Below are 22031 nucleotides of genomic sequence, written 5' to 3'. Positions count from 1 at the left end.
TGTGTTACATAACAAGAGACAAACAATACAGAGAGGGAGCAGACTAATAAACTGAGAGAGGAGCAAAGTTGGAGGGAGACAGGTAGAGAGTAACTAGCTAGAATCCATGGGGCAAGGCTGCAAGCACTGGGTTTCACAGGCAAGTGACTTCAAAGCTCTGGGTTCATCCCTTTTGCCATCAGGAAAAATGCTAATTAACCATTCAACAGCTATTTACTGGGGACCTACTAGTAGCAGTGAAAAACCACTATGAAAGATTTAAAGGAGATCCTTACCTTTTAAGAGCTTACTAGAATATGAATCCTAGGACAATAATTTGTAAAATGAGAGCTAAGAGGTAATTATTTCTAACTCATGGTAGCATGTGCCTATAAACCCAGCATTGAGGAGGTGGAGGCAGGAAGATGGCTGTGAGTCTGAGGCCAGCATGGGCTACAAAGGGAGTTCAAGTCCAGCCTGAACTGCATAGAGACTGAACTTCAAGAAGACTGCCTCCCACCCCTCACCCCTGCAAAAAATCATCCTAACTGATGGGAATCAAGAAAACCTTCAAGGGCAGGGATTTAGCTCAGCGGTATAAGCATCGGCCTGACAAACATGAGGCTATGAGTTCGATCACCAGTACCACCCCCCCAAAAAAAGAAAAGAAACCTTCAAAATATGTAAGTAGGGAAGTGTTTCAGCAACAGAGTACTCTATTTGATTAGCATGTGGAGAGCCCTGAGTTTGAGTCCCAGCAACACATACACACAAACACATTACAAGCATGTGCCAGATGTGATGGCATATGCTTGTAATCTACGATACTCAGGATGCTGAGGCAGGAGGATCACCAGTTTAAAACCAGTTGAGAATTTAGCAAAACCCTGTCTCAAGAAAAAGAAAAATAAACCAGGTTTGGTGCCATACACCTATAATGCCAGCACTTGGGAGGCTGAGGCAGAAGGATTACTGTGAGTTCAAGGCCAGCCTGGATTACATAGTGAGTTCAAGGCCAACCTGAGTTTTATAACAAGACACTGTCTCGATAGATAGACAAGACAGGCAGGGATATAGACCAGGAATACAGCTCAGTGCAAATTCTGGGCTTAATCTCCAGTAGTAATAAAAGGTATTAGTCTACTGTAGATGCTTGACTAATGACAGGTTTATATTCTAGTAAACTCACTGTAAATTGTAAACACATGTCAGTTGAAACTGCACTTAATACAATGAATTCACTCAATGACATAGCTTAGCAATGTAGCACACTGTAGAGTATCAGCTATCAACTTGCATGGTCATATGGCTCACTAGAAGCTGTGGCCTGCTGCCTCTGCCCTGCATGGCAAGAGAATACTGCAAATTATTAGTCCAGAAAAAGATCCAAACTCAAAACTCAGGGGTATACAGTACAGTGGTAAAGTACATGCCTAGCATCTGTGAGGCCCTGGGTTCAATTCCAAGCACTAAAAACAAAACAAAACACTGACCTAACTCGAATCTACTCATTTTGTGACCCCCTTTATTTTGTGACCCCATTTATTTTTAGATAGCTGGGGACTGAACCCAGACCCTGAACCCAGGGTCTTTGCATTGAGTTACCCCTAGCCTTTTAAAATTTGTTTTAAGATAGGATCTTGGGGCTGGGGATTTAGCTCAGCGGCATAAGCACCTGCCTTGCAAGTGTGTGGTCGTGAGTTCGACCCCTGATACCAATAAAAACGAAAAAGACAAAAAAAAAAAAAAAAAAAAAAGAGAGAGAAAAAAAGAGATAGGATCTTGCTAAAGAGTCGGGGCTGGGCTTGAATTTGCAATTGATTCTCCTGCTTCAATCTGTCAGTATGCTGAGATTATAAGCATATACCATCACATCCATCACAGTTGTGCTTCTTAATCACACAACAAACTGGCTGCTTCTCATTTGAATTTTACTATTTACCAGGGGTTTTACTGGGGGAGGAGGGCTTTTTTGGTTGTTTTTTGTTTTTGTTTTTCTGTCTTTTTGAGACAGGGTCTCCATAATAAAATTCAGGCTGGCCTTGTGCTCACTTTGTAGCCCAGGTTGGTCTCGAACTTACAACAATCCTACTGCCTTAGCCTCCCAAATGTTGAGATTACAGGAATGTGCCACCACACCTGGCTTTGGGGAGGAGGTTAAACAAGGTCTCACTAGGCAGCCTAGCCTAGACTTGAATTCTTGATTCTCCTGCCTCAGCCTCCCAAAGGCCCTATAGTTGCCTCAACTAAGACTAACGACTTGAGTGGAAGGGTTACCTTTTGTTTTCATACCTTCTCAGCTTCATAAGCATATATTCTTTGGTTTACTTTTTAAAGACAGTGTCTCATTATGTAGCCCAGACTGGTGTTGAATTCATGATCTACTTGCTTCAGTCGCCTAAGTACCAGAATTACAGGCGTGCACCACCACGCTAATCAGTTACTTAAAGTAACTTTTTTTTTTTTTTTTTTTTTGGTCTTTTTCCTTTTTATCGGTACTGGGGATTGAACTCATGACTACCTGCTTGCAAGGTAGGCGCTTATGCCGCTGAGCTAAATCCCCAGCCCCTAAAGTAACATTTTTAAATCCTTATTATAAAAGCAATATATACTCATTGTAGAAAATGAAGTGATCACAGAACAACGCAAACATGTTTTACTCATAGTTTTTCTGTCTAAAGACAAACATTTTAGTCTATTTCCATTTGTTCTTTTTCTCCATGTAAAATGGTGATTTCCCAAAATTGTTTTTCCAAGCCATTTGCTTTAGTCTCACTTTAATTCACTCACTCATGGAAAAGCAGGACACTCCTGGGTGTTAATTATTCAAATGTAACTCCATTGTGAGTTGCCTGCCAGGGAATCACAAGGCCTGAGGAAAGTAAGATCCAAAGTAACAGGCATTTTTCTTAGTGCTCCTCATTTTTTAAAGAAAAGAAAAGGGCAAAGTTTGTGCCAGCAAGCACTGAAAAGAACAAATTAAATGAATTAAATGAGAAGGCTGTCCCTATTAGTAAAGCTCAATGCAGACTAAGGTAAAAATGGTGGGAGGTCAGAAAGCTGCTCCAGGAAGACTTCGGAAGTGAAAACAAGACAGTAGACATTCACCTTCCACATATTAGTGGACCTAATGCATTCTTCTGAAGACATTTTTTTTCCTCAATTCTCACTCTTTTGAGACCTTGCCAATGAGCAGTTTTGTAACACCTATAAGAAAACTAGAATCACAAAGTGGAAAACTCCATCCAAATCCTCAGCTGCGGACTGGCTCCTGCCTGGGGGTCTGTGGCCTGCAATTCCAGTATCTGCACGGATAATTTTGCTGCCAGGTCCCTTCTTGACACAAAGGGTTATTAATATTCTGAAAAGGCTGACAGGGATTTTATATAAACTGCACCAGACAATGAAATGTTACCTTCTTTTCTAGCCTAATGAGAAAGAGGGAAAGCTGACAAGTATGTAAAACCCAAGCAACCTTTGGGAGCTTGTTTCAAGGTTCTATCTGGGAAGCACAGCTACTTTACATCTCGGACTGAGGAAGAGGTCCTCCTCTTATTGGGAGAGGTTGCCCTCTTCAACCAAGCACACGGTTTTGAAGGGACACACGTGAAGCAGTGACGAAGGGGATATCCATGCAGCCACACAGATCAACCTGGTGATCAAGGAAGTAACAGATACTACAACCAGATTGCCCTTACATCCTCCAGTTATCCTCAGAGTGAAGAAGGCAAAAAAAAGGGGAATGAGTGGGAATCAACTCTGTTCAGGAACTCTCTATTCACCTGAGGCAAATTTTCATAGTAATTTTTTTCAAGAAAATATATTTTGTTGTTGTTCATTTGTTTTTTGAGACAGGGTCTCGCTCTGTAATCCAGGCTAGCTTTCAACTCACTGTGTAGTTCAGGGTGCCTCAACTCACAGTGATCCTCCTGCCTCAGCCTCCTAAGTGTTGGAATTACAGGCAGGTACCACCATGCCTGGCTTATATTCCCCCTTTTTTTTTTTTTTTTGCACTGGGGATCAAACTTACAACTTTACTCGCCAGGCAAGCACTTAGACCACTGAGCTAAATCCCTGGCCTATATTCATTCATTCATTCTTTGTTTTTTTTTGCTACTGGGGATTGAACTCACAACCTCATGCTTACCAGGCAGGTGCTTATGCCACTGAGCCAAATCCCTGGCCCCCCTATATTCATTCTTAAAATGAGAAATTTAGGCTCAGAGAATTTAAATTTCCCCAACATCTTTCATCCAAGGAACAAGATAAAGATTTTATTTTGTTCTTTTTGTTTGTTGTTTTGGATTTTTGAGACAGAGTTTCACTATGCAGCCTAAATTGGACTTTAACTTTAGATCCTCCTACCTCAGGCTCCCAAATGCTAGCATGTGGCCATGACTGGATATGGTAGGAATTTGAAAACCTTAGCTTTGCCCCATGTCTATGTCAAGCCCTACCTGCTGGTTACTGGAAGCTGGGCAAGTTCCTTCCTTTCTCTAACACCATGGCATCCTCTTACCTGCAGATAAGGCAATAGATGCCTAAAGTAATCCTATACATACCAACAATGCTTCAGGGGCCCTAGAAAGGAAGGTCTGAGTCATCAAACAGGGACAGAGGCCCTCACTATCTTGAAAGTTTAGCTAAGAGCAAGGAAAATGTGGGATGAATAAAGAGAAATGAAATTCCAACTATTACTTGGTGACCAGTTTCAGAAACAAAGATAAGCTATCACCTGTTGTTAGAACAGTGTGCCTCAAACTTTAATAAATAGTCTACTTTTTGAGTTCTGAGGGATGACAGTCTAACATGTGATCTCACTGCTAAGGAGAATAGGAGATCATCTGAGATGAGTTGATGAAGAACCTAAGACTTAATAGTACCCATCTTCAATAGAGGTAAATAGAGAAAGACTACTAATTTTCATGCTGCCTTCTTCCAAAAACAATTTCAGAGGCCAGGCATGGTAGTGCACACTTATAATCCCAGCACTTAGGAGGTGAGGCAAAATGATCACTGCAAATTCGATGTCAATCTAGCCTATAAAGTGAATTTAAGGCCAGCCTGAACTGCATAATGAAACCTTGTCTCAAAAAGACCAAAGAGCCAGAGATTTAGCTCAGTGGCATAAGGGTCTGCCTGGCAAGCGTTAGGTTGTAAGTTTGACCCCCCGGATCAAAAAAAAAAAGACCAAAGAATGAAATAAAAACAATTCCAGTAAGCTATGGATGGAATGTTAAAAAGATTCAACAGGCCAGATCAAAGGGATAAAAAGGGAAGATATAGCTGGGCATGGTGGCCCACACCTGTAAAGCAGGAGGATCACTGTGAGTTCAAGGCCAGCCTGGGCTACATCTGAGACCCTGTCTATATAAATGTCTATATAAAAAAGAAAGAAAAGAAAAGAAAAAAGAAAGGGAATATAGTGAAAAGCAAGAACAGTTTGCAGAAATCCTGCTGAAAGGTAATGGAGGCTACTGGAATTATATCAGGCTACTGGAATTACAAAATCCAAAGAAAATGGAAGGGGCTCAGGAAATAGCTCATTGGCTTAAGCTCCTGCCTGGCAAGCACAAGGTCATGAATTTCATTCCCAATATCAAAAAGAAGAAAAAAGAAAAAGGAAGGGGTGGGGACTCAGAGTTTAGCTTCAGTGGCAGAGTACTGTCGAGCATGTGCAAAAACCTGGGTTTGATTCCCAGCTCCACACACAAAAGAAAGCTACAACATATGGAAACGGGGCAGCCAAGAAAGAGTAACAAGAGAAATTGATGTTTCTCATCAATTTAAGTCAGGAATACAAGAATACAAGATAGATCCAAGCACAGGTAAGAGAGAGAACTCCTGTTACGCTTGTATCTCGATTCCCTGCCTCACACACTCACAGGTGGGGCTTTTGGGAGGTGGCTAGATCTAGGATGAGTACGGTTCTGGGATAAGTGCATCTCCGAGGTTTGGTCTGACATGGATCCAGGGCAATGGGAAGGCCCACTCTGGGTGTGGCACCACCAAATGTTTGCACCCTGAATGGAATAAAAAGCAAGGCAGAAGGAAGGCTGCTGCCCTCTGCTTGCCATGCCATAAGCTGTTTCTCCTTGCCATGCATGGCCCCCTTCCTCAGAGCCAGATGATTATGGACTGAAACCTCCACAAACAGTGAGTAAAATAAACCTTTTTCCCCTTTCTTTTGTCCCACAAATGAGGCAGTAACTCAGCAGTCTCAGCACTGAGAGGGCCTTTGAAGACCATCAAGACCAGTGACTTTCACATTTTGCACAAAACCTCTGAAATACAAAGCTGAGAAAAGCATAGAGTCTCTGCTGGAGTGGCAGTAAGACTACCAGGTCTCTGGAAAACACAGTTAAAATCTAACGATAGGGCTGGGAATATAATTCACTGGTAGAGTACCTGCCTAGCATGCACCTGCCTAGTTGCTAACTTACATCCCTCTATGCAATCCTAAGAAGTCACCCAGATACCAACTTAGGGCAGTTCAAGGACATCCTAAAAGTTGCTCCACAAATCATCAGAAGGGTATACTACTCCTGACCCGAGAGGCATGACAGTCTTATGCTTTTTATCTCACCCTGCACTGTTCCATTTAGTCAGGGAAAGCTCAAAGAGATTGCAAGTGCTTAAACACGTTGCTTTGTTGGGGAAAAAACAAAACACAAAACCAAAACAAATCAAGAACAATAAGAAAGTACTGGCCTACAAGCCATCTTATTTTGTTTTTATTTTGTTTTTGGTATCGGGGATCAAACTCATTGCCTCACACTAGCCAGGCAGACACTTACGCTGCTGAGCCAAGCCATTTTATTTTGTAATTTCCTCCCATGACCATGGTAATTTGTTACCTTTGGCTATGCCAGGATGTGCTGAGGACGCCAGAACATTTGTTTGTATTGTAGGGGCAGAGTCAATCACTTTTGGTTTTGGCAAGATTGCAGACACACTACCAAAACAGAATTCAGGCAGCAAACACAGGAGGCAGGCACACCAGGGGAGACTGAGCTGGAAAATCAGTTGGAGTTAGTGCTAAAGCAGTTATGGCTCAAAGTTGCAGGAAATGGCCAGGAGACTGGCAAGGAAAGTAGTCAGCAGAGCTCTTATGACAAACAGATTCACGCTTTCACTTTTTACTTATAAACACTGATTTAAAAAAATCATTAACACTTTACAAAACACTTTTCTATCTGACACTTCAATGAATTATCACAATGTTGCCATGAAAAAATATGGGGTCAGTGGCATTATCACTATTTCAGAAATGATAAAGAAAAAAATCCACCAACAATTGCTTAAGAAGTGAAATGCTTTGGCCAGAATACTATAGAATACATGGCACACTTGCTAGCTGACTTAGAAATGAAATCTAGGGCTGGGGATTCAGCTCAGCAGCATAAGCACGTGCCTTGCAAGCAGGAGGTCGTGAGTTCGATCCCTGATACCGATAAAAAAAAAAAAAAAGAAATGAAATCTAGTTTTCTGATTCCAAATCTTCACTCTATGCCTCATATCACCACTGCCTCCTGGGTCACCCGTGACTGCAACAGCTGAGGGTAGAAAGGAGAAATTCAGCATGCTGTCACGCCACACTTACCTGCAACAAGGATCTCTGTATCTCTGGTTCTAAATTACACTGAATGGTTACCACTGAGTACTAAAATTAAATCCTGATATACAGTGAATGACAAGAAAGCACAGACTGCCAGGTGTGGGGGTACACACCCATAATCACAGCACTTGGAAAGCTGAGGCAGGAGGATCACTCCAAATTCAAGGCCAGCCTGAACTATACAACAAAACCCTGTCTCAAACAGACAGAAGGGGATGGGGATTTAGCTTAGGGGCTTAAGCACCTCCTTACAAGTACACGGTCGTGAGTTCAATTCCCAGTACCAAAAAAAAAAAAAAAAAAAAGAGAGAGAGAGAGACAGGAAATCCAAGCATGATGGTGCATGCCCATAATCCCAGCACCTGAGAGACTAAGGTAGGAGAATTGCTGCAAGTCTGAGACCAGTCTGGGCTACACAGAGAGACCCTGTCTCAAAAAGCACCCCCCCCCAAAAAAAAAACCCCACAAAAAACCCAAAAAACAACCACACAGATATTGGGCTATAGTTCATCTTCATTCATTAGCTCACCTGGATAAGTGGGATGAAGTATATAATCAGCATAACTCACAGCTATACATACCTAAGCCTAGGAATGGGACTAGCTCACAGAAATTTTTAACCTCAGCACCATGGTCACCTTAAAAGTCAGATCATTCTTCCTTGTGGGAGAAGGTGTCATCCTCTGCATTATAAAATGGGAGGAGCACCCCTGGCTTACACAACTAGATGCAGAAGGACCCTCCACCAAGTGTCTCAGTTTAGAACATATTCTCAGAGCTGAATGAAGCTCACCCAACACCAAGGGCTAGGATGATTAGAAGATCATGTTTTGGGTAGCTGAGAGAGAAGAAAGGTCATTCCAGAAGGAAATATGTGGGCTGAGAAAAAAAGAGAAGTACACAGTGCAGCTGAGAGAGAAAACAAGCTGTAGGAGCTGGATCAGAACACAGGGCACCTGAACGAACTTTCTGTGATAGTTTCTGAGAACACAGAAGCTTAACTTCAGTTATTTTAACACTTGGCCATCTTGTCTAGAAGTTATTTTTGCTATACTTAGAAAGAACTAGGGAGCTTTGAATAATATCAATGCCTGGCCCCAAACCTACCATTTCAATTTAGGTGGGTTTGGGTAGGACCCAGGTAATTTGTTTGTTTTTGTCTTTTTTGGAGACAGGGTTTCACTATGTAGTTCAGGCTGGCCTCAAACTCACAGCGATCCTCCTGCCTCAGCCTCCCAAGTACTGGGAAGTTTTATTTTTTTGAGACTGAGTTTTATTTTATAGTTCAGGGTAGATTTGAACTTTCAATCCTCAGCCTCAATCTCCTGAATGCTGAGATCACAGGCATGCTAATTTTTTTTTTTTTTTTTTGTCTTTTTCCTTTTTATCGGTACCGGGGACTGAACCCACGACTGCCTGCTTGCAAGGCAGGTGCTTATGCCGCTGAGCTAAATCCCCAGCCCCAGGCATGCTAATTTTTAAAGTCTCACAAGTAATTCTTTTTTTTTTTTTTTTTTTTTTTAAATTTTTATTTAAGGAGAAAAGAAAAGAAAGAAAAAAAAAACAGTGAAGGGGTACAAGTTATACAGATTTACAGAATAAAAAAATGCGCAGTAGGAAATCACTAGTTAATGGATTACATATTGCCATCTTAGAAATAATTGTTCAAGTCACAAAATTAAAGCTTGTAGAGTGGACATTCCACCAATGATACTGCAAACAGTTCTGTTCAATGATCCAATAAAACTCTATGATATCATTTTCTATCTTATACTTTTAAATATACATGCAGTTATATAGTTTAGAGCACTTTCTTTTCCTCTCTTTTGTACAGTGACTATTACACATTTTGGGTTTCATTGCTCCCACGGTTCTTGTTGCTTTATTTGGAAGAGAGTAAAACCAAATGTGACATAACAGAACAGAATCGGTCAAGTCAAAAGGGTGGACATAATAGATAATATAAAAACATAATACAAGGTGATCAACAATGGTTACCCTAATGCCTCCCGCTATTTCTAATAGAATTGCCTATATCATTAGTTGTAATACAATTGAACAAAACCGTAAAGAATAAAACCGACAAAACCAAAACATTGGAGACATTGTAGGTCTTCAAAAGTAGATAAAAGTCAACGAGAATGGGCGTTATAATGAATCTCATTATCTTCTCAGCTGATGCCTAAACTTTCGAACCTGATACTATCCAGCAAAACAGAATATAGGAACCTCAGTCAAAAACAAGATGGTGAGAGTAATACAGGGCTTCAAATCGAGATAATAGAAGGTCAAAGTGGGTTACTATATTATATCCTGCTATATTTTTCCCTGTAATTAAATGGGTAAAAATAAAAAAGTAAATAATGGAGTGGAGATTGAGAAAAAAAGAGGGCATAACAGCGAAACAGGGCAGATCAAAACATAACCATTTAAGCAGAATAGTGTTTCACCACCAGCTAATCCTGACCCAAAGATAGTTACCATATTGACTCCCTCCCTGAAGTCCTTGAGTACAACTTCATATACTGTAGCATTAAGTATATCAAAACAATGTAAATCCATTTAAGAGAATAACAGCATTATAGAGTATTTAGAATCGACTAACAGAAAATGAACAATGGTCTCTGTATAATCTCCTTGTCTTTAAAAGGTTTTTTCTTATACTATCATACATAGTAAAATCCAATAAGATACAACCTGTTTAGACCATTGGAGACAGAAGAACAAAAGCTAGATGAGACTTCAAAACAAGATGGTACTAAATCAGCATTACCTATTAAGATGTCATTTTCTCCAAAAAAAGCTGTTCCTATCATCCAATCTTCTCTGTCTCATTTCTGTTGAGCTCTTTTTCTGTCAGTAGCTGTCAGTTTGTCTTCTTCGTTTTGGTCTCTGCTCTATTCGTTGTGGTCTCCCCGCCCCTATTTCTGGGTTCTTTGTATTTTTCTTTTTTTAGAATATCCTGCAATACTTTCTGTAGGGTTGGATTGGTGGTTGCAAATTCCCCCAGTTCCTCTTTATCTTGGAAGCACCTCGTTTTTCCATCAATTTCCAGGGACAGTTGTGCAGGATATCTCAATCTTGGCTGGAGATTATTATCTTTCAAAGCTTGAATTATTTCTCCCCATGCTCTTCGTGATTTGATGGTTTGTGAAGAGAAATCTGCTGTAATTTTGATGGGTCTTCCCTTGTAAGTGATCTGTTTCTTGTCTCTTACAGCTTTTAATATTCTGTTCTTGTATTGAATTTCTGGAATTTTTATTATTATATGCCTGGGTGTTTCTCTGTTAGGGTTGTAGGTAGCTGGGGTCCTGTATGCCTCATACATTTGAGTATCTTTACCTTTTGCTAAATTAGGAAAATTCTCCTGGATTATTTCTGTGAGTAGCTTTTGTAGTTCACTTGTTTGTGTCCCTACTTCTTCTTTTATGTTCTTAATCCTTAAGTTATGGCTCCTCTTATCATCTTCTTGTCTTTGTATTATTGCTGTGTGTTTCTTTGTTATTTTTAAGAAGTTTTTCATTTCATTCTCCCATGTTTCAAGTCTGCCCTCCAATTCAGATAGTCTGTCCTTAGTTTCTTTCAAGCTGTTATGCCAGTCTTGGGTATACTTCTTGATTTCTTGATAGTCCCTTTGCACCTGCTTCACATACTCAATGCTTTCTCTGTTTTCTCCATCAAGCAATTCTCCCCTCTTTTTCTGTTCTTCCACTCCACCATCTGCTTTTTCCTGGGTGGTGCTTAGCATTTCTCTAACTATTCTGCATACTTCTAGCTTCAGGTCATTGATAACTTCATGCCTGAATTGGTCTATGAGGCTCTCTAAATGGCGCTTAATGTATATTGGTACAGTGTCCACTATTGCCTGATTCTCAGGATTGGGGGTCGAGGAGCCTTTTTTGTTGCTTCCCTTCCCCATATTTTCTGTTCCTTATGAAATGTAATCTTACACAGGAGGCCCGGCTTCCCTGTCTGTCAGCTACAGCTTGATCGAATTGCGCTGGCTAGTTGTTCCAGCTCACCGCTGCGCCCCAGGGAGTTGCGGAGGAGGCAGCCTACGCGGAAGTCGGTCGCTCCTCCGGGCCACCGTCAGGCTCTGGGATCTGGGCTAGGCCAGCCTAGGGAGTCCGCGAGCAGCGTCCCTCCGGCCAGGCACCTTTCACCAATCCCGTCTGAGAGGGAAATGCGCGGCTGCAGTTGCCACCGCGCCCTGCTCTTACAGGACTGCCCGCGCCCAGAAAATCCTCCGCTGGAGTCAGACTGCGGTAGGGAGTCAGTTCCTCGCTCACCTCGCCACCAGTCAGCCTTCCTTCCTGCCCGTCGCGTTTCCGAGACCGTTCCCAGACGCCCGTTCCCAGAGCTTGGGGGTCGCGTCTCTCCTTGCTGAGCCGCTGTGGAGGTGGCCGGCCGCCATGCGGCAGGAAATCCAAGCCGCGGTTTCCAATGGCGCGGAGTCGAGCCTCCACACCGAGATTTTTCTGTTCCTATTTTAGCGCCAGGACTGTATTCCAAGTTGGATTCTCTCAGCCCAGTTCGTTCCTGAGTCAGCAGAGCATATCTCTACTGGTTCGTATCTCCTTAGTCCGCATCATTCCTGGCCTCTGAGCCGAGCCTTTAGAGAGCGTTCAGTAGTTGCTGTTGTCTGTCTGCCATGTTCTCCCCTCACAAGTAATTCTTAAATGCAGTTAATGCTAAGAACCACAAGTCTCAAGGATGTCCTTATCCTTCCATAAGGAAAAAGACCTCCCAAATTTAAGGCATTTGCCTAAATTCACACAGTGGACTGGGAGGGGCTGAGACTACCATCTGGACTCCTAGCAGAGACTCTGAAAGACACTTCAGAGTACTGGGCCAGATTCAATATTTTGGTCTATAAGAAGCACAACTGTCTGATGACTTGACTCTTAAATTTTGTCAGGGTTAATGCCACAATTAATCTAATCATAAAACTACTCTTAAGCAAACCCTCAACTGTCTATGGTAATGGATGTGGGCTTCATTGTAGTCTCCAGGGGGCCCTTCTGAAAACAAAGGCTCTCAGGGGACTCCCCAGGAAGCCTGGTAAACAAAACCACCCAGCTCCAAGGGAAGAAGCAATGACTTTCTAAAAGATACAGCTCACTCGGTTTTTCATTGCATAGAGGAAAATCTGGGTATCTCTTTACCAGAAGAAACACTCTCAGACATGGTAGTCTACCTAGTTAAGCAAAGGGCAGGACCTGCTGAGGGAAGCTGCGGAGGCTAACAGAAAGTCTTGGTCCTCAGCTGGAGACAGGGGGTCCCTTCCCGCTGACATAGGTGAGCCTTCCTGCCGGGTCATACCTGGGTCTTGGCAGCAGGTGGTAAACAGGAAGTCTGCAGAGACTACACAGTTAGGAATCTGAATCTGCCCTATATATTCATTTCACTCAATCCAGAGTTTTAGGATGGATAACTAAGCAAATCCCATCCAGGGGCCTTCTGGTTAATCTTAGACAACCAACCAGCTGAACCTCTCACATGGGGTCCTCCTGCAAGAACCAGCAGAAGCATAACCTTCTGCCTTCCAGTCGTGAAGGATGCAGCAGGACACTAGGAAAGCTACTGCTGCCAGTGAGCTTGTGGATGAGTTCTACTTTCCCACCAGCAGAATCCCTTAAAACGGGTTATTCTTTAAGACTGCCTGAATCAGGTCAAACAAAAGCCCTCAAGTACAGTGCTCAATACTCTTACTAGCCAAATTTATTGGGTGCTCACACCATGGTAGGTACGATAATAAGCAATTTATCCAGTTCTTATTTTATTTCCCAACACATTTATAAACCAGGTACTGTAACTTCACAGGTGAAGAATCTGAGGTTTTGTAATTTGCCAAAAGTCATATAGCCAGTGAGTAGTGGAGCCAGGATATGAACCGGAGCAATCTGAATCAGGCCAATTAACAACTTTGACCACTTGATGCCAGCCATCTGTTTGTTTTCCAGTACTGGGACTCAAAATCAAGACCCTATGCTTGCCAGGCAGGAGCTGTGCCACTGAGCTATATCCCTGTCCCTGATGCCAGCCATTTTTTGAGATGGGGTTTTGCTAGGTTCCTTAGACTGGACTTGAATTTGTGACACACCTGCCTCAGCATCCCAGGGTACTCCACCATGTGTTCATATTATGAATTAATTTCACATGAATAAATAAGAGAACTAGTGTCAAGACTGCAAGAAAGTATTAGAAATTCAACAGAATTAGTCTTGTAATTAAAGAAAAAAATCTTTTCATTTTACAAAGGAAGTCCTGAAATTTGATAAATACTTAACATCAATCTAGGTGTGCTTTTTCAGGCTCTAAAAAGGGAATAGATGACTTGACATCCTATTCTGAATTAAACCCAAAGTATGATCAATTTTTAGATCTGTGAGTCCTTCTGGATGCATCCATTCCTTTCTTCCTGCCTATCCAAGCTTGTCAACCTGCCCCCTCTGCCACCACCATCTCCCGTTTGTCCATTTCCTTACCACTGTCCTCAGTTCTTGCCTGAATTGTTCATTTATTCATCGTTTACCAAGTACATATTACCAGCCAAGCAGAGAGCTAGACCTGGTCCTTGCTCATAGGGAGCTCACCCAATACTAACTAGAGCTGTTATCTAGTAATCTTGATCATCAGACTACACGCTTTAGCAAAGGCTTTGTATTTCCAGAAGCTACCAGCATGTGCCACAATACAGATACAATGTTTGGTGTATGACTAGATTAACAAATTCTTTTAAATTTATAGTATTTTAGCATGCATCTTTTCTAAAATACAAAAGCAGTATGTGTACAGTACAAAAAATAATACAGAAAGGTATAAAGTAAAAAATGAATTCCCCATGCCAGGTTTGGTGGTGCAAACATGTAAACCCAGTGCTCAAGAGCTGAGGCAGAAGGACCTCCACGAGTTTGAGGCCAGCCAAACAAAAGCCCTGAAGTACTTAATAATCTTTCTATCCAAATTTACTGAGTAGTCACACCATGCCAGGTTCAATGATAAGCAGTTTATCCATTCCTTATTTCACAACACACTTATACTAGGTACTGTAATTTCCCCATTTTACAGGTGAAGAATCTAAGGCTTGCAGAGGTTTTGTCATTTGCCAAACCCTGCATAGTGAGTTCAGGACCAGCCTAAACTACAGAGCAAGATCCTGTCTCCTAAAAACTAAAACAATAACAACAAACACTGCTCCATACCCTAAGTCCCATTTTCAGAAGTGACTATTATTGTCTGGTGTGTATTTGCCAAAATTCCTTCAGGTTATCACACACACATGATTTTGGAATCATTTCAGTTTCTATCTAGTTTTTCAAACTTCTAATCCAATGAATTTCAAAATGTAGTCTTTGGACTAGTAGCATCAGCATCAGCTGGTAATTTGTGAGAACTGCATATTCTCTGGACCGCTCCACGCCTCCTGAATCAGAAACTCTGGAGGCGGGGCCCAGTAACGGGAGGGTTAGTAAGCTGTCCGGGTAACTGATATATTCTCAAAGCTGAGCACTACTGCTTTAATATAGCCAAGCCATTTTTTTAACTGCCCCTAAACATAACAAGTAGTTTTTCTTTTTCCTTTTTATCGGTACCTGGGATTGAACTCACAACTGCCTGCTTGCAAGGCAGGCGCTTATGCCACTGAGCTAAACCCCCAGCCTCAAGTATAGTTTTCCTTGTCTATTGATCTTTTTCTTTTTCTTTTTTTTTTTTCTTTTTCATTTTTATCAGTACTAGGGATTGAACTCACAACCGCACACTTGCAAGGAAGATGTTTATGTGGCTGAGCTAAATCCCCAGCCTGTCCCCTCATCTTTTTGATTGATTATTTTAATCTGTCAAACTCCTTACAAAGTCCTAATGCGGGTGGGGGGAGGTAGGGGGTTAAAAGAAAGAAAAATAGTCCTTACTCTTCCCCAAAGTGGTCTTATTATCACAGTTCAAACTGATGTCCGCTAGACCTTCCTCTCTCATGACACACCTAGTCCCTCTACCAATTTAACAAATAGTTACTTAGCAACTTCAATGTTAAGGGAATAATTCTTTACTCTTCTCCAGCAAACCATTAAGTTGCTTGAAGACATCAATCACAAAATATAAAAATATTATTTCTTTTTCCACCCCAATCTAAGGACATAAATGGAATTTTAAGAGTTGTTGGCTAATGATGTCCAAAATGAATTTCATTGGGAACTAGATACCATCACCACTACCACTACCACCCCACTGTAAGTGCTGGGGATCAAAGTGAGGGCCTTGTGTTGCTAGGCTGGTATACCTCAACCTACACCCCACAGCCCTGGCAAATCTTCAATGGATATACAGTCTGGGATTTTAAGCTGTAGCTCAAAGTTTTGTTTTGTGGTTCTAGAGACTTAAGCCAGGACCTTCACAGTGAATTGCATTTCTTAGCACTTTTTCAATTTGTAAATTTGAGACAGGTTCTCATGAAGTTGCTCAGACTGGGTTTGAACTTTTTATTTTCTTGCCTCAGCCCCCTAGAGTATGGCCCAAGTTTGACAACCTGAACAAAGTTCACTTCTCAGGATGATGTTTTCAAAAGCGAAGGTAGGACTTAATGGTTCAGTCCTTATTTTCAACTTGAATAATTTGATTTTATGAAATGTCCCATGTTGTACTATCTTATCCCATTATATTCATGCTACTTTGCTTCTAATACAAATATGTCAATTTTTAGACTTGAATTACAGTTACATAGTGTTTCCCAGTCAGGTAATAAACTCAACAGGAACCATGTTTTACTCAACTCACCCAGCACCATGCCTTGCACATAACAGCTCAATATATTTACAGAAGATTATCTGGAAAAACCTTTTAAGAAGTTTCATTTATGCAGAGTACCTATGCATTTATCTGCTGCTTCCCAAAGGGTCTTTGTGAATACTTACTATAAACACCAAGTATCTATAATACAAGATTACTACTCTGTCATAAACAAAGATAAATTGTCATCTGTGGGAAAATGGATGCACCTTGCGACTATATTAAGTAAAATAAATCAGACACATAAGCTTAAGTATCACATCGTTTCTCATAAATGAAAAACCCAGAGTAGAAATAAAGCATAAAGTAAAAGATAATAGGAAGCAGGCAGACAGATCATTCTTAAGGGGAAAGTGATTGAGAGATGGAGAGAAGGGAGAGGGATTTTTAAAAAGGAACTAGGATGTGTTATGTACATGTAACAACTCCACACAAGTAATGTGAACATTATGTACTGCAAACATGTACCCAAAAAGGAAGGTATCAAGGGAACAGGGCAGGAAGAAGGATGGAAGGGAAAGGGGATGAAAAAGGAATTGAGAATTCCTTTTTACGTGTGCCAACTACCTGCAAGGAATGCAAACATTATGCACTATACACACACACTAATAAACCAAAAATTTTTTAAAATAAAAAGTTTTTAAAATACCAGGTGTTGATAGACTACTCTGACATCATCAGGGCAGAATAGGATAAGCCTCGCCTAGTCACATTCAGATTTACTCTCGGTTTTCAGCAGGGAGTGAGCCACATAAGGCAAAAAAATGTAAAACTGAATCTCATGTGCGTTTGGGATAGACTGAAAGGCAGTTACCCTCAGGCCACCCTACAGGAACATACAAATAAAACCCCCCTGTAGGGGTTTCCACCCCTGGACACATAGGATCCCTGATAAAAGCCTTCTTCACAAACTTTAGGAAACAGGGTGGTTAGAAGACTTTATGTGGTAGGTGATGATCAAGAGTTATACAACAAAGGGACAGCAAAGAGAAACTAAAGGCCAAGAGGAAGAACAGAAGGGCACCAAGAGAACACTGCCATTTCAGTGATGAAAAGAATGGAAATTCACTGAGCAAGGGTCCAGTATGAGCCAAGAATCTGAGGCTGCAAAGCCAGTTCCTGACCTCAAGGGGCTAACAGTCCCAGAGGTAGGAAGGAAGTCTCTACCCTGTTGTATGTGTTTCATTGTAATTGGAAAAATCCAGCAAGGAAAGCATCACAAAGAAGGGGAGCCTCTGAAGTGCAAAAAAATGCAACATGAATTACTTACTTTGGGGGCAAAACATACTTTTACAGCTATTCATATAAGACTTCAAATCAAGGGAGACATAAGATTCAGCACCATTGTGTCAATGCTTTCTCTTTTTACTTTATCTTAAATACTAAAATGTTTGAGTCCAACGTTGGAGCAGAGCCAGGAAGTCCCAAAATGAGGCGAGTCCTGGAGAAATCTGCTCTGTCACCTCCAAGTCCAGTCACCCAGCTACTCTGGGTCTCATTCTCCTAGCAGACAGGAGAGGAAGTCTAATTACGTGCTGAGAAGCCAGGATTGAGGGGAAATCTGGATGCAGACAAGCAAGGCTTACTTTATTCTGCCAATAAGACGCCATGGCAGAACCCCCTGCCTTTTAACCTATGAAGCTCCTAGTCTACCTGTGAAGGGAGGCCAGCTCTGCAGGAAACGCTTCGTGCAAAGGAAAGGGATTGGTAAACATTCAAGTATCCAATGAGATGATCTTAAACTGCTTAGCAAGACTGCTGACACAAAAAGCGAGGGAGGAACGTCAGCTCTTATTAATATCATTACTAATAACTAATAACAAATAGTTAACATCTCAACTCTACTCGGATTCACGACCTCGGTCTTGCAAGGCAGGCGTTTATGCCGCTGAGCTAAATCCCTGGACTCTGCAGTCCACTTTTATGACGTTTAAGAACAACTCCAGAGATGACTAGTGTATTTCCAAAAATTTGCAATGGAACAAAATCAAATACCAACAGCACTGGTCGAGAGAACCCAAGTCCCCCACCCCCTGCGCCGAGTTCCACAGACAACCATGCCACTTGTCAGTTCTGTGACCTTGGACAAGGCACTTCACCTCTGCATGCCTCAGTTTCCTCAGCTACAAATTGGGGCTAAATGGCCTCTCTCCCCGCAGGGTGGTCGTGGGGCCCCAAAAAAGTGCGCTCGCTCCACTGCTGCGGGGCCACACCAGTGGAAAGCGGGCGCGGGCCCCTCTTCCGAGCCCTTGGGCATAGATGGATGCCCAGCCCGAGGACCGCGCAGCTCCGCCACCTGCAGAGCAGGAGGAAGAAAAGGCGTGATGCCTGTAGGGGATCCCTCCTACAGAGCGCGTCCGCTACCGGAGGGAGGCTCGACCCCTTGGCTCCAGCGCGCTGTCTCCGGCTGGCTGGAGCCCAGAGGACCTCAGACAACCGGGCAGGGCGGAGGGCGTTGGAGGCCCAGAGGAGACTGGCAGTGTGACCCCCGAGACCCGCAGAGCGCAGAAGACCACAAGGAATGGCAGGGAGGAGCGACGCCCCCGCATGCGACGCCGCGCACCCGGGAGCTGAAGCGCTCACTCACCTGAAGCGCGGGCGACGGCCGTCAGTGCAGTACAGCAGCCGCGAGACGGGTAGGGGAGCTCCTGCGGCCGAGCAGGCGCGCTGAAGACTCACAGGGCTGCGCAGGCGCGCTGCGCCCGCCCGGCCGGGGAACTACCGCGATGGCGGCCGAGGGGCGGGGCCAGGGGCCATGTTTGCTGTCGCTTTCTTCGCTGCGGCGAGTCCTCTGGGAAACTCAGATTGAATTGCTTGGAGGAAGGCCTTTGAGTGCAGTCGGTATTGTCATTCTTTTCTCCTTGAGTCACCTACTGGGACTCCCAAGAAATTTCCTTGCAGGGTCTGGCATCCCGTTAACGTGTGAAGCTTTACCCAAGGTCAGACTGCACCTAGCGCAGGTGCTTGGCATGAAGAGTTAAATGCTGATGAACACAGTAACTTCAGAACTAGAATTCGAGACCCAAGTTCCTAATTCCTACTCTTTTTCTTTTCTTTTTTTGGGAGCGAATCTCCTTAGGATGCCGAGGCTGGTCTCAAGGGTCCTCACTAGCAGTCCTCTTTTACACCCCTCCCCGTGGTTCTGTAACTACCTGCAACAGCAGTTGCGTTCTCGAGTAGAACAGAGGTGAATCTCCCCTCTCATCATTGCACACATTAAGCTTAATGGCCCAACAATTCAACACCAAAATATACAGGACACAATCTCTTCCCCTAAAGAGCTTACTAATGTATTGTCTCTTTAATGTTAAGTATCACTGACGATTATTCTTTTAACTAAATTAGGCCAATGAAATAAATAAATGCAACCAAAAATCTCAGAGGGCAGCAATAATTTGTTATTCTTGACACAATTCCTGAACCAAATCCGGGTAGATGAAAAACTAATATTGAGCACAGCCTTCTTGTTATGATTTATTTATTAACATTTACTCTGTGCCACATTGATTCTAGTTTACCCCCTATAATCTATGCAATACTCTTGGTTACGAGTAAGCCTCCTTGCCCCTGAATTGCTCATCTATATGACAAAATAGGAACTCTTAAAGGTGTTCTGTTGTTTTAAACTACACATGAGTGCATGTTAAGGATGGTATGACCATAGCCTGGGATACACAATCCAGACTGGCCTTTAAACTATGTAGCCCAGGTAGGCCTCGCACTCACAGCAACCTTCCTGCCACAGCCTCCCAAGTACGGGGGTGACAGGTGAGTTCTAATAAGGATCAAACAATACTTAGAGCTCAGTAAGTATTATTTTTCTATGGTCTATGCTGTTCAGCTGAAAACACCAAACATACTTCTTGTCCTCAAGAGTGAATACTCATAAACGAAAATTGCAATACAGTGTAATAATTGGGTGGTTTTAATAGCCTTTGAAGAGAGGTGATCTAGCCTCATTATACAGATGAGGCAACTGAGGATGAGAGCTACACTTTCCATTATACTATGCTTCTTAAACAGTAGGCAATTAACACCATTCTTTTGATTCTTTATATTGAGACAGGCTTATCATGTAGCTCAAGATCCTGCTGCCTCAGCCTATTTGTTTTGCATTGCTGGAACACAATACCCAACATCCAACACTTAGAGAAAGTTTATTTTGGGTTACAATTTGTAGGGTTTTTTTTCCTACCCTAAGTCCTATCAGAAGAAGGCAGATTATTTATTTATTTACTTATTTTGGTACCAGGGATGGAACTCACGCTTACCAGGCAGGCACTTATGCTGCTGAGCTAAATCCCCGGCTCATTACAATGTGTAGGTTTTAGTTTATAGTCTCTGCTGGCTCTAAGGCAGAGTGACATGTCAGAAGGACATAGCAGGAAAGAAAGAGCTTATGGCATGGCAGGCAGGAAGCGCAGTCATCAAGAGGGGAGGAATACACCATTCTAGGTTCACCTTCAGGTTTTCCCTCCTACTCAGTTTTAAACTCATTAGTGGAGTAATACAGTATTACGCTCCCACAATCCAGTCACCTTTCAAAAGCCCCTCGTATGAGTGCATGAGACTTGGAGGGGACATCGAGATACCAGCCATAACCAATTGCTGACATCATATGCTATGCACTACCAGTCCAGGCTTCATGTAGTTCTAAAATGTTAGCTTCTGTTTTTATTTTTTGCTGTACTGGGGACCAAACATAGGGCTTACACATGCTAAGTAAGCATTCTTGCCACTGAACTATAGTTCTAGTCCTAAATAGGGACTCTCCTTGAGACTGAAATTTCTGTTCTTGTTCTACTTGGTATCGCCCATTGTAGTCTTCAATAGTTAGACATAAGAATTTTTATCTCGTTTAATTTTTTCTACCCAGCTCTGTACCTGTATATCGGAGTCTAGGTGAATTTTCCATTTCATATTCCAAATTAAACTAGCTTTCTCATTTCATCAACTGTTTGTTCAAGCTTTTATCATTAACAAATTGGTACTACTGTTCTAAACTTGTATTGTTTAATAGAATCCTCATAAAGCCTCTGTATTATAAATTTTATCGTTCAACTTCACAGATAAAAAGGTTAAGTAACTTTCTCACTTGCAATTGGGAAGTAGGGGAGTTGAGTTTTTAACAAATAGGTCCTATACCTATGTTCTGGACACCATGAGTAACAGGTAGTTGTACCCCCTCATCCACTGTCAACACCTAGCACCTTAGTCTCACCTCTACTACTGTAGGAACCTAACAGTCTCTCATATTTACACCTTGCTTGTTTCTATTACCTGCACAACAACTATAGAGACCTTTTCAAAATAAAGTCCCCTGGCTGAAGGTATGGCTCAGTGGCAGAACACTCAGCTTGCCTAATACGTGCTAAGCCTAGCATTTGATCCACAGTACCACAAAAAAAAAAAAAAAAATCAATAAAGTTCTAATCATTTTTTTTTTTTGGACAGGGTCTCACTAAGTAGCCCAGGGTGGCCTGAAATTCAACAATCCTCCTATCTAGTTGAGCATGGGGGGTACACACCTGAAATCTCAGCACTTGGGAGGCTGAGGCAGGAGGATTTCTGTGCAGTTGAGCCCAGCCTCAGCTATATAGTGCATTCAAATTCAGCCTGAACTGCATAAGACCCTGTCTCAAAACAC

General features: G+C 42.3%; 1 protein-coding gene across 4 annotated transcripts in view; it reads right to left on the bottom strand.

Annotated features, from left to right (window-relative positions):
* Ndrg3 (NDRG family member 3) overlaps positions 1-19057 on the bottom strand; it is a 71360-nt gene extending 52303 nt beyond the window's left edge. For 2 of the 4 annotated variants that reach the window (XM_003467636.5, XM_005002762.4), the window contains exon 1: positions 18972-19057. The gene's annotated coding sequence lies outside the window, so the exon portion shown is untranslated. The remainder of the gene's footprint in view (positions 1-18971) is intronic. The other 2 variants (XM_063248399.1, XM_063248400.1) reach the window with 1 other exon arrangement.
* Positions 19058-22031: the final 2974 nt, after the last annotated feature.

This window comes from Cavia porcellus, unplaced genomic scaffold (assembly GCF_034190915.1).
Source record: "Cavia porcellus strain 051 isolate PalLab524CR breed Dunkin Hartley unplaced genomic scaffold, mCavPor4.1 scaffold_5, whole genome shotgun sequence".
Lineage (NCBI taxonomy): Eukaryota > Metazoa > Chordata > Mammalia > Rodentia > Caviidae > Cavia > Cavia porcellus.
Note: the sequence above shows the minus strand (reverse complement) of the source record. Positions and strands in the feature narration are given on the sequence as shown.